The 12,373-nt window shown below is 43.1% G+C and overlaps 1 protein-coding gene across 1 annotated transcript in view; it reads left to right on the forward strand.

Annotated features, from left to right (window-relative positions):
• cacna1ha (calcium channel, voltage-dependent, T type, alpha 1H subunit a) overlaps nt 1-12,373 on the forward strand; it is a 126,191-nt gene that overhangs the window by 2,215 nt on the left and 111,603 nt on the right. Inside the window, exon 3 of the mRNA XM_069525061.1 lies at nt 6,474-6,601. The gene's annotated coding sequence lies outside the window, so the exon portion shown is untranslated. The remainder of the gene's footprint in view (nt 1-6,473; nt 6,602-12,373) is intronic.

Consider the following 12,373-nt stretch of genomic DNA (forward strand, 5'->3'; position numbering starts at 1 on the left):
ATTGCTGCTGAAGCACAGACGTATATTCTCACCACACCATCGCTGCTCAGTAACAAAACTGTCACAAAATATTATCTCTGACGAGCTTAATCCACTGAGTCCTGTTTATTTAATTTTCAAATGGCTGCAGACACGGAACAGACGCAGGGAAGAAAAGAGCTGCTGATGGAGGTTAATGTCTGGAACTGTGTGGAACTAATGGTCCGTGACCAGGGGTTCACACACTCTGCTCCGAGGAGACCTGCTGTCCAAGAAAATACTTTGCTGGTCACCAATTTACTGATGTTTTATGGGGCAGAAATTAATTAATTAAAAAAAAAAAACAGACTGATTAATTGCTCGTAAATGTAAAGACCAAGTTAGTAGCATTGCTGGAACCAACGAGGGAGGTGATGCTGTGGGTTTGGTTTTGTGATGGAGTATTTGTGGAACATTCAAAGCTGCGGAAGAAAGAATCGCTTGAAAATTAAGTACTAACAATTTAGCAGAGGCAGATGCACGTGTGTCACTATTGACCCACACAGAAGATTGTGTTGCACTACTCCTTTATTACGTCTTCCTATTAAGTCCATGCCAGATATTCTCAGAGGCTTAATGAAGAGATCTAGATTTACCCTGTCTAACAATTCACTTTCACTTTAATGAGCTCTCCTCCTCAGTCGAGCCGCTCTGTCGCTCCCTCTGTTCCTGGCTAAACTCTCGGCCCAAGTTTCTCGTCTTAGTCGTCTTCACACGTGCCAAACTCAGACCAGCTTTCTGCTCCGGCTGAATTTTACAGTTCGGTGTGTACAAATGTGTTTGTTTGTGTGTGGTGCATCTTTGGCCCACTTTGAGTCTTTTATTCCCTCTGGGAGAGGCACCATATCTCCACATCATATTTTTAAACTGCTCCCCTCTACTTCGCCCTCCACGTCTCTCTGCCTCCCCCCAAATGTCTCTCCGCCTCAGACTCACAGTCCTCTCTGCCCCCACGGGCTCATCTGTCCAGAATCAGGCTGACCTGTTTAGGCCAAGGGCTCATTTCAGCCGTCGTCAACATTAGAGCAGGTTTTCCACTAAACACACTTCAGCATTCACAGTCAAGTCAACAACATTTGCTGAATGGTTTGATATTTTGGGATATAAGAGTTGTACATCTTTCATTGAATCTATAAAAACCTTTCTCACTTCATGTGTAACTTCAGCATTTGTGTTGCTGCTGCCTGCATGTTGTTTTGCCAGAGAGGGGGAAAGTACAAGGATGATTCAGATGATATGTAATAATTAATATATTTTTCAAATGTTACAGTTTCTTAGCAAGTTGTTTTTATTAAATATGAAGAATGTGCTTGTGACATAGTGACTCCTCCACTTGATTTTAAATGGGAAACCTTTAATCTACCATCAGCATTTCTTTATGTTCAGATAAAACCTCTGTGGCCACAAACAAACTCACTCTGCATTTAGGAAACTGTAAAATCAGCTGTTAAGGGCTCAGGGGCTACACGACTGGAGAGAGAGGCACTTAAATTTCCAGGCCGCATCATCCTCGTCTTTCCTTCGCTGAGAGCCTGTTCTGCCCGCAGGCTACACCCAGCTCTCTAACCTCTGCCGTCCTTTACCGAGGAGGAGATGGAGGAGGGGGGGCAGCAAGGTGTTACAAGGGGAAAGTTACAGGGACCAAGAAATGACAAAGCTAAGGGACTGTAGAGGAGTGGGCAGAGAGGGAGAGGAGGGAATCAAGCAGCTGATGAAGGTGGACGGGGGGGGGGGGGAGCAGAGGTTGATTTGAAGAACTTGGAGGGAAGCTTATTTAGATATTCATCACTGGAGTCTTTAAGGTCAGCCTGGTCTCCCCATGGTTCTGTAAGTCATGACGCTGTCGGCTCTGGTTGTTTTTAAAAAGCTCTTTCAATCCTGCAGCTTGTCCGAGAGAAGCAGTTCCTGTGCATCACATTTCTGTAATTTATACAATTGAATTCCCCTGGCTTTAATTTGTATAACGCTGCTGCTTGTTCATTCCACCGTTATTTCTACTTCACTCAGGTTTTCAGTTCTATTTGCCGTACTATTGTTTTTCCTCTAACGTGAACTATGTAGAATTGAATTAACCCTAGATCTGTTGTGCTCCGTGAACACACCTACAAATTATCGTTATGATTTGATTCTGATACAGTGCTGTACAGTACAGTGAAATATGGTAGAACAATTAATTATTCATATTAATGACAAAATTTAATATTTACGAGAGCCTGACTAGTATTGACTTTCAGGCAATGATGCTGATAATAGGGAGTATAACTTATTGATTCACTTGATTCACTTATTTAGTATATAGCATAGTTTAACCATGAACTTTATTACGACCAAATATACACAAGTTGAATTCAGAATATAAAATGTAAAAATAAAAACACATCTCTTCTCTATTGTTTATTCTGTAAAGTTCTATATATTTACTATATATTCTGGTTTGATGATGACATCTGAGGAATAAACAATAAAGAATGGATTTATTTATATTAACATTTTACATGATAACATCACAATTACTTAATTTAACTTCAAGGTTAAACTGAAATCTCCTCCGATATTTTGATTCCATAAAATGAAAGTTGTCATATTGGTGAATATTTGTGTACTTGTTATATTCACCACTGCTTATATGAATATAATCAGCATTAGCAGGCACTTTTAAATCTGTACAGGTTACATTGTTAAATCGACACCACTATTGTTGAGCAAGTCCTGAGTCCTTGAATACAGGTGAGCAGTATTTCCTGCTGTACATCGAGATGAAACATTGAATTTGTGCTAAGCTATATTAAAGTTATGTCTGTCATTGAGAGGCCTGTGCATGATGACATAAAACGGCCCCTCTGTCCCCGTAACCCCGAACATTTAGTAGGTTTGAATAAATGGGTGGTTGAAGAACGGCCCAAAAGATCATCTGTCACCATTTTCCTTCATGTGGTCAGATGGAGGAAGCCAAAGAACGTCCTGAGCTGGGTCTTCGCGGCTGTTAGCTCATGATCTACGGCAGTTTGGGTGCCATCTTAAGTATAAGTCATTCGATTAGATTATTGCTCTGGACGGTTCAAACTGCCAAGGACATTTCACAGCAGCAGCTGCAGCACAGTGTGAACACTGCCGACGGTCCTGAGACAATAATCCTTCCCAGATACACGGCTGAACTAATACAAGAGGTTTCATATGACTTCTGGTGCTTCCCCAGTCATCTGTTCTAAACATCACTGAGATGTAATGGGGAATGATGGAACCTGGGGGGGCCTTTGTTACGTAATAAACCGTTCCACTGTGCCTCAGCTCGATCAAAGGTTTCACCTTCGTTTAAGCAGACGAGCTGTTTAAGCAGCCAGTCTTAGTTAGACTGCCATCCTGGGTAAGATTCTCATGCTGGTTCATTTTCATGAGAATAACTTTCCACTCTGTGTTTATTTACACCATGTCGAGGTCTGGTTGCACTGATGATGATGTCCGGTGATGGTTTACAGGCATAGGAATCAATTAAAGTCATAATTACAAGTGGGAAATTTCTTTTTTCCAGACTTGCACATGTTATAAAACAGAACCTGAGGGGAAAACCATTATATGAGGGATATAAGCTGTGTCCAAGTCAGGGGCCACTTCGCAGGACGCGGTTGGCCGCCTTCGTGGCCCATGTAGACTGATGGCCGAACTGAAATGAGACGCTCTGGTTGACGGAGGATTCCCTTGTTTGTGACACCAGCTTGTCACATTCTAACTTACTGCAGCTCAGCCAACCAGATAGCATCCCCATCACCGGAGTGTAATGAGTCCTGAGATATGTTGGCCTGACAAGGATCCACCCTTTGGATCCTGGGTAATGGAAGGACACTTTTGTCAGACGCATTGGAATGAGCCTCTGAAATGGGACAGCTTAGTCACTCTGCCGTGACACAGCCGGTCTTCAAATTCAGCCTCTGAAGGCTGAGACACGGCTATTGATTCTATCCAGAGGGAATCACTTATCTGTGTCAGCCTCTTGAGCTGTTCGTGGTCAGTGCAACATGTTGGAGATGTATTTTAGAATTTTTTTTTTCTTGAGCCACACAGTAGTTTAACCTGGACTCATTAAAATGTGGCCTGTTGGGAGCTGACGAGATCTGATGAGACGGATCATTCATTAATGCACCACCCTCATTACTACAGAGGGCCGGTTCCTCAGCTGGAGTTTATTACTTTCCTTAGCTCCATTATTTTTCCTGACACCACCCGACTTTAATGTGAATGAACTTGAGAAAACTAGGGTTGAGTCACCAAGCTGATTCTTTGTGCGACTGCATAATGTGATTGTGGTCGTTGGGTTTAGTGAAGACAGATAATAAAAAAATATCCTCAGTACATCAAACTTTATGTGTAGGGTGTGTAAACACTGAACCATCAAGGGGAAACTTTCAGTTTGTATCACGTATTCTGCTCTTTGATGGTGTGTTTGAGGTCACACATACTCTGTGTATTCTCCAACTACCAGTTGCTGTTTTGTGAATTGCTGTAGACACACACAGGGAAGTTAAGAGTCTCCAATCTGAACCTTTGCTTCTGGACTGTGGAAGATGGACGGATAATATTCGCTAAGGAAAGAAATCCACCTGGGTGAAAATGTGCACGCTCACACACACACACATACACTGCGACACACTTGCTGACTAGATAACCGTCAACCCATCATCCTTTCATCCACCTCTCGGTAATATTTCCTTTCACCGACTTGTCTGACTTCCATTACCATGACCAGCTGACAGCCAAAACAACTCTCACACACGTGTAACTTTGCTGCCAGTGCTTTCCAACATGAATCTCTGGAAGCATTTCCCTGTCAGAGATAAATCCATGTTATGACTGATAATGACTTCCCTCTGCTGTGTGTACAGTATGTTTGCCTTGACGTGAATTAAATTGGCGGATGTCTGCGTCTTTTTGCTTACAGAGAACTGGCCTCGGTAAAATCCTTGATCAATAGATGAAGTGACTCAGGTAAACAGCTGCTGCGTCGCCGTCTGCGCGATTGTGCCTTGAGTGCGCATCGGGAAACGGATAAAAGAAAGGAGGTCAGGTAAAATTGTCATCGATTTATGGCTGGCGTCTGAGGAATGAAGAAGCCATTTATTATGAAAGCCCATTAGTAATGTATGCATATCTGTATGCCCGGGTGAGGGAAAGAAGAGAGAGAAAGAGGGCGGGGGGACAGAGCATCATCATTAATATGGCTCCTCCATTAGCCTGAGTGCTTCCGTGACAACATAATGGCCGTCACCCAGACAACAGGGTCACTCTAGTTATGAGCACACCCGGCAATCGCTGATGTCAATGTAGCAAAGTGGGAACTGAATTCCCACTTGGTTTGGGCAAATGCACCCCCACACACACTCACTCACACTCACTCAGCTTGGGCAGTTTAACTCTTTGGGATTTGAGAGGTTTTTGAACGAATCAATAATGAAAGAAGGGATGATGGGAAATGAAAGAAAGCTCGAACGAGAAGGACTGAAAGGAAACGTCGAGTGGCTGAAAATGGGAGAGGGTGAATGATGGAGAGCCGTCCCCCGAGAGACGTTTCCAAAGCAGCGCGGTTACAATCGAGTTATGCCGCACCATTTTCTCGAGAAGAATCTCCGAACTGATGGGCTTAGAAGTGCTGAAGATGTTTTCGTGATCTCGGATTACTGCCACTCTGGTAAAATGGATTCTTGGAAAACAACAGAAGATGGGGGCAGGGAAAGACAAACAGATCAAGAAACAAGACTAGACTGAAGTTTTTAACAGAGTTGGCAAAGTGAAGCTTTGTTGCTGGGGTGGGGGACTTCCTGCCTGTGGGCTGTAAGAATATGATGGCGATTCATTTGTTTCTAGGATAAAAGAACATGTTCTTCTCGGGGGTCTCCCCCTTGGTTGTTTGCCCGTCATGTCAGAGTCAGAGTCATTTCAAAACACATGTAGCAGCCTTGTGTTATGGAAATTCTGTCTTTTGTGGATGTGAGCAGACGTGTATGTGACCAAACTGTTTATCTAAAAGGGCAACTTTAGATTCACGATTATCAGAATCACTTTTTATTGCCAAGTATGTGAACACACACGAGGAATTTCACAAAAGACAAAAACAAAAGCTATGTACATGTAAAAAAAAAGCTAAATAGTTTGGTGCAATGGTGCATAGTGCATGGATGAAATAATAAATACACATATACAGTGTGCGCAGTATGTTGGTATGTACAGATATTTTACAGGTGATGTTACTGATATTTGAGTCTGGTTTTAGCTGTTCCACACAGAGACAGCCTGAGGGAAAAAACTGCGTATTAGCATGTGTGTTCAGGTGATGTGTACTGAAAGAAGTGTTTGACTTTGTGCTTGATTCACAGAAATTGCCACCAAAGTTATTGCTGACAAGTTTTGAGCTACTTGTTTTGTTTTTGTCAAATGCAATTTTCTTTTTTTTTTTCAAAACAAAGGTCTCGGTTCAGCTCAAGACCGACTGACTCACACCTGGAGAACCAGCCGCGAGTAGCATCATCATCACTATGACCTGACATCAGATGGCCTGCCGAAGAGAAGCAGTCCCAGCCGTCACATTAGAGAGGTTAGTCTAATATGCGTTCAATAATTTAGCGTGGCCCTCGAAGGCTGTTATAAAATTGAAATGGCCCTTAACAGGTAAAAAGTTAATGTAGTGTGTATGAGAGCAGATGTTCTGGACAAACAGTTAAGTAGAAAACTTGAACACAACTAAAATAAAACTTTGTGTAATATTCAAAGTAGAATTATTCTGTAAATCATTTGTAATAATCAGAGGAAAACGGAGCCTCGCTCCCTTGAAAACCTCTCATCCCACTGAGTGAAGATGAATTTAATCCATCTTCCTCAATTTAATCTTTTTCCTCTGACATTGCTTCAATTCGTGCTATTGATTCAGTTTTGTGTTTACTTCTCATGCAGGAAAATATCTGTCACTAATTAGCAAAAAAGGTCAGTTGTGTTGTTTTGTGGAGAAGTCGAGGCTGTTGACTTTGGCCCATTTGACTTTTCTTTGTGCAAGTGGACAATAATAATAAAATATTGATTTTTAAATATGTACCATCCCTAAATGTGTTTTTACCCACTCGCTCTCAGGAAGTCAATGTTGGTTTGTGAGTGCCTCCACCACAACAAATACTCGACGCAAAGAGTTTAGGGTCTTTAGAAAATCGACCTACCAACTTTGGTACCACGACCAAACTGATGCAAAGCTAATGACATTCCCATCAATCGTCCATGTTTATATTTTGGTGTCTGTGTGTATGAATCATTGTGAGAACCTGAAATAGAGAAAAGGAGTTTGAGTGTGTTTGTGTAACCGAGTGAGTGAACGTGTCTGCGCAGCAACACATCCACTGTGTGTTTGGGTGAATGTACAGAGGAGCAGGCAATAAAATCCATATTTCAAGAGATGCAGAGCTGCTGTAGACTTCTGCCTGCTGCTTTGAAGACCAACGCTAGAGGGGAGGGGTGGACGGTGTTGGGGTGGTGATGGTGGGGAAAGGGTTGGAAGCACAGGCCAAGGACTGGAGGGGTAAGAGATGGAGTGCAGAGTATGACACATTTAATCAACAGAGAAGGAACAGAGAGGAGGGAAAAATCTGAACTGATAAGAGGTCGACCCTTTATCGGCCTGCGGCTGATTATCAGATTCAATATTCGGCATTTTTCTGATTAACAGAATCCAATTTCCAACAAAAGGAATAAGATTAAAAATGCTTCTGCTCTGATGCTGCCACCTCTGTCAGTCTGTAGCCACCTCTGTCAGTCTGTAGCCACCTCTGTCAGTCTGTAGCCACCTCTGTCAGTCTGTAGCCTCCTCTGTCAGTCTGTAGCCACCTCTCTCAGTCTGTAGCCACCTCTGTCAGTCTGTAGCCTCCTCTGTCAGTCTGTAGCCACCTCTCTCAGTCTGTAGCCTCCTCTGTCAGTCTGTAGCCTCCTCTGTCAGTCTGTAGCCACCTCTCTCAGTCTGTCAGTCTGTAGCCACCTCTGTCAGTCTGTAGCCACCTCTGTCAGTCTGTAGCCACCTCTCTCAGTCTGTAGCCTCCTCTGTCAGTCTGTAGCCACCTCTGTCAGTCTGTAGCCTCCTCTGTCAGTCTGTAGCCACCTCTGTCAGTCTGTAGCCTCCTCTGTCAGTCTGTAGCCACCTCTGTCAGTCTGTAGCCACCTCTCTCAGTCTGTAGCCTCCTCTGTCAGTCTGTAGCCACCTCTCTCAGTCTGTAGCCACCTCTCTCAGTCTGTAGCCACCTCTCTCAGTCTGTAGCCACCTCTCTCAGTCTGTAAACACCTCTCTCAGTCTGTAAACACCTCTCTCAGTCTGTAGCCTCCTCTCTCAGTCTGTAGCCACCTCTCTCAGTCTGTCGCCACCTCTCTCAGTCTGTAGCCACCTCTGTCAGTCTGTAGTCACCTCTCTCAGTCTGTAAACACCTCTCTCAGTCTGTAGCCTCCTCTCTCAGTCTGTAGCCACCTCTCTCAGTCTGTAGCCACCTCTCTCAGTCTGTAGCCTCCTCTCTCAGTCTGTAGCCACCTCTCTCAGTCTGTAGCTTCCTCTCTCAGTCTGTAGCCTCCTCTCTCAGTCTGTAGCCACCTCTCTCAGTCTGTAGCTTCCTCTCTCGGTCTGTAGCCACGTCTCTGTGGCGTGGTTGGCAGCAGTGTCCCACCCACGGCACTATGTCATGAATAATAGCCAATCAACACTGAAAGCTACTGTGCACACTAACAGGCTCAGAGGAACACATCTACAGACGAGAGCAGCTCCAGTGTTATTCTAACTCTTGACGAAGATTTTATTTGCAACAAATCGGCTCCAAATATTTTTGGAGTTTTAGGTAATTGAGGCCTCAATTTTATCATGAATAACAAAGAGAACACAAATGTCACCGAATATATTGATCTTGAATTTAAAAAACTTGAATCTATCATGTAAAATGTGAACATCATTGCATTTTTTTCTGGGGCATGAATTGAGCTCAACAATGGAAATTGTTCCTTATTCGTCCGTTCAGAACTTTATTATTTAAATGTTGTAAAATGCCTTCGATACGTTGACGGATGTTTTTAATACACTTTTATGACTTAATCTTAAAGAAAGTTTTGTAACACATTGAAGCAATTGAATGAAAGATGTTATCAAACTCGCCCATTGATGTGATTTTTTTTTCTCAGTGTCTTCCTGTGTCGGAATGAATTCACTCCTTATAATAAAATATTAGATAAACTAAGTCATAAGAAGCTCACACATTGCACAGCATGGGGATGTTGCTGTAAGAAAATATCACGCTGCTTAATCTGTGTTAAGCCTCTGAGTGATCTACAGTGTTTGACACATTTACAAAAGGTTTAAGGAGAATTAGTTTTCCTCGTGTCAGATTATACGTTATGTGTCTGAGTGTAAAAAGTCCCAGGACGTGACGTTTGGAGAGAGCTGACCAAAATATATATATAAATATATCATACACAGTGATTTGTAGCTTGGGGTGTTGGCAACATTATTTATCTTGAATCTAAAACCACTCAATAAAACCAGATTAATGACTTGACGATGGTAAAACAGTAGCTGGTAGGTTAGCTGTATATACATCACACTGGGGGCCAGTGTGTATGCATGAGCTGGAATGTGGGGGATGTTCTCCCCACTGAATGTAGCTGAATGAATATTTGTCAGGATCCAATGTTTGGAAAACTTAAGTTTGACGCTTGCCCCTTTCTCTGTGATTTTGCTAATGGAACCCAGGAAGAATGAAACTCTGTCCTTAAGCATGAATAATGTGTATTTATCATCAACATCCTTCCTCAGCTGGTAGGTAGCTGGTAGGTTAGCTGTATATACATCACACTGGGGGCCAGTGTGTATGCATGAGCTGGAATGTGGGGGACGTTCTCCCCACTGACAAAGAAACTACTTAAAACATACAAATGCAAAGTACTGCTATGCCTGGGAGATAGCACTGTGGGACATGAGGCTAATATAGGAATGAATAATAAGAGCCATTCATGCATTTGTATGATTTGTCCTGGTGGGTCACTTGAGAGGAGAATGGCACTCGCACTGAATTTACAATGTGCTTTGGATCATTTTTCTGCTCAAACTCTCATCCCTGGAGGCAGAGTGTGTCACACAGAGGAAAGGAGGCATTATTCTGGCCAGAGAAGACTGGATCTCTGATAACCAATCAGTGTGCCGGCCACTGAATGCACGAACACGCACGCGCATGGATTTGAGAGAAAGATTCTGGCATAATGATGATGTTGCACGTGTCAAACATTTTAATGGTGGGAATGAGCCGGTGGAACGTTTTGTGTCTGTGCAGATTCCCACAGTTTGTGCATGTGCGTGGGTGCATGCATGTGTGTGTGTGCTCACACGTTGCATCAACTCATTGCAGAGTGGATAGTTATGCTCTCAAACAGCGCAGTCTGGTTGCATAGCAACAGAATCACCCCCACTCCACTCTTCCTCCTCCTCTTCATCACTTCTGTGTGAGCGTTTGAACTAAAGAGTAACCTGAAAACATTTTTAACACTTTCACACACTCACCTCTGTGTGTGCCGGCATGCTTAAAGGACACCACAGTGTGTGTGTGTGTGTGTGTGCGTGTCTTTCCATGGCTGTGCGTGTTATGCATGCCTGTTATCTATGGATTGCACAGAGCTGAACACATGAAAGAGAAAGAGAGAGGAAGTCCTCCCCCAGTTCTGCAGTATCACGGACAGAGAGAGAGAGAGAGACAGAGAGAGGGAGAGAGAGAGAGAGAGAGAGGGGAACTCAAATCCACCCAGTAGCAGTTCAGCTTTATACGGCGGCTGGATATGGTTGTTTTTACTCGGAGTATCAGCGAGGGCATTTACGTCTGCCCCGCTTTGATGCAGTGGCTTACCCCCCCCCCCAGTAGTACACCCCTCGACAGCCCTCTGTACCTTCCCCACCTCCCCTGTGGCCCAGTTAGAGAAATATGCATAACTGCAGCCCCTGCAGCTAAAGTAGTACACTGGATAATTCACTGTGCTAACAGATGCTGCAAAACTGAGTTTTATCATCCACTTGACTGCTGTGATACCCTCCTGATGCCGCGCTGCTTCCATCACCGTCACCGGATAAGATGCCGCTCTAATGTATTGGCTTGTGTGTCACATGCGGCCCAGAGGCCTCATCTCCACACTGAACACTAATCAAGACACGGAAAATAATCTTCGACGCGATTCAAATGAACAAACCCACACAACTATAGCTTGAGAATAGGAACCATGTGCGTCTGCAGGATGCGCTGAAGTGAGGGAATGCCCCGTGTTGGCAGCATGTGCACAATTTTATGATTCTGACGATTTAAGAAGATTGGATTTGGATAAACAAACGATTATAAAGTGATATCTCACAGTGCAGCCGGCAGAGAGGTTGTTATGACCCAGTAATCCAAACATTAAAAAAAAAAGTTAAATCCTGCCAGAGGAAACCAAGACAAAGAAGAATAGAGGAAATGCTATTACAAGCGTGTCAGTGACATCACTCTGCACAAAGGAAGCTTTCCATTTAAAAGACAGTTCGTAACTTTAATAATGATCCGACTTGGGCTGGTTTAATCACTGGGCATGTTGCTACATTTGGTCTTTGTGATTAAATTGGTTGATGATATTTAGTCATCCTCATCATTCAAAGCGTAACATGACATGATGATAAATGGCTGTCACAATGACTCGTTAATTTCATCTGACTTTTATTAAGTCTGGATTAACAGCATTAAAACAAGCAAACAGCAAAAGCTCGATATATTGACTCAATGAATGACTTTCAATTTTCCAGTTTTTCAGCAAAGTGGTTGTAATAATTTTTTATATTGAATATGGGTTTCACGGCTGCGGGACACACAGACATTTATCACCTGACAGTTCCGTGTTTCAGCCTCCTTCAGCTTCTCTAATGTTTTGCTTCACTCGCACCTCAGGCTTGTTTCTCATCACAGCAGGCAGCGGATTCCACAGAACAGGCTCTGATAAATCCATAAGTGACCCGCACTTCACAGCAGGCGGACAAACTTAGTCACCAGCTGGTGAAACTAGTGAAGCATTTAGCACCTGAAGAGCCAGACACCACAACCAGAGCTGAAGTGGAGGAGTGCATATTGTAAATTTAGATTTATTTGTGTAAATTAGTTATTGTTTGCTAAAATCTTCGCTAACATACGTTTTCATTCATTTTCCTTTAGAGTCTTAATTGTCAGTCAGTTTTTTTTTACAGATTTTTTTACACATTCCAGAGTAACTTGAATTTCTGTCACATTAGAGATTTTCATGGCAGGATGAGTAAAAATCCATCTGACTCCACTCGCTGTAGGTTTTAAAA

Source organism: Paralichthys olivaceus, chromosome 5 (genome assembly GCF_024713975.1).
Source record: "Paralichthys olivaceus isolate ysfri-2021 chromosome 5, ASM2471397v2, whole genome shotgun sequence".
Classification (NCBI taxonomy): domain Eukaryota; kingdom Metazoa; phylum Chordata; class Actinopteri; order Pleuronectiformes; family Paralichthyidae; genus Paralichthys; species Paralichthys olivaceus.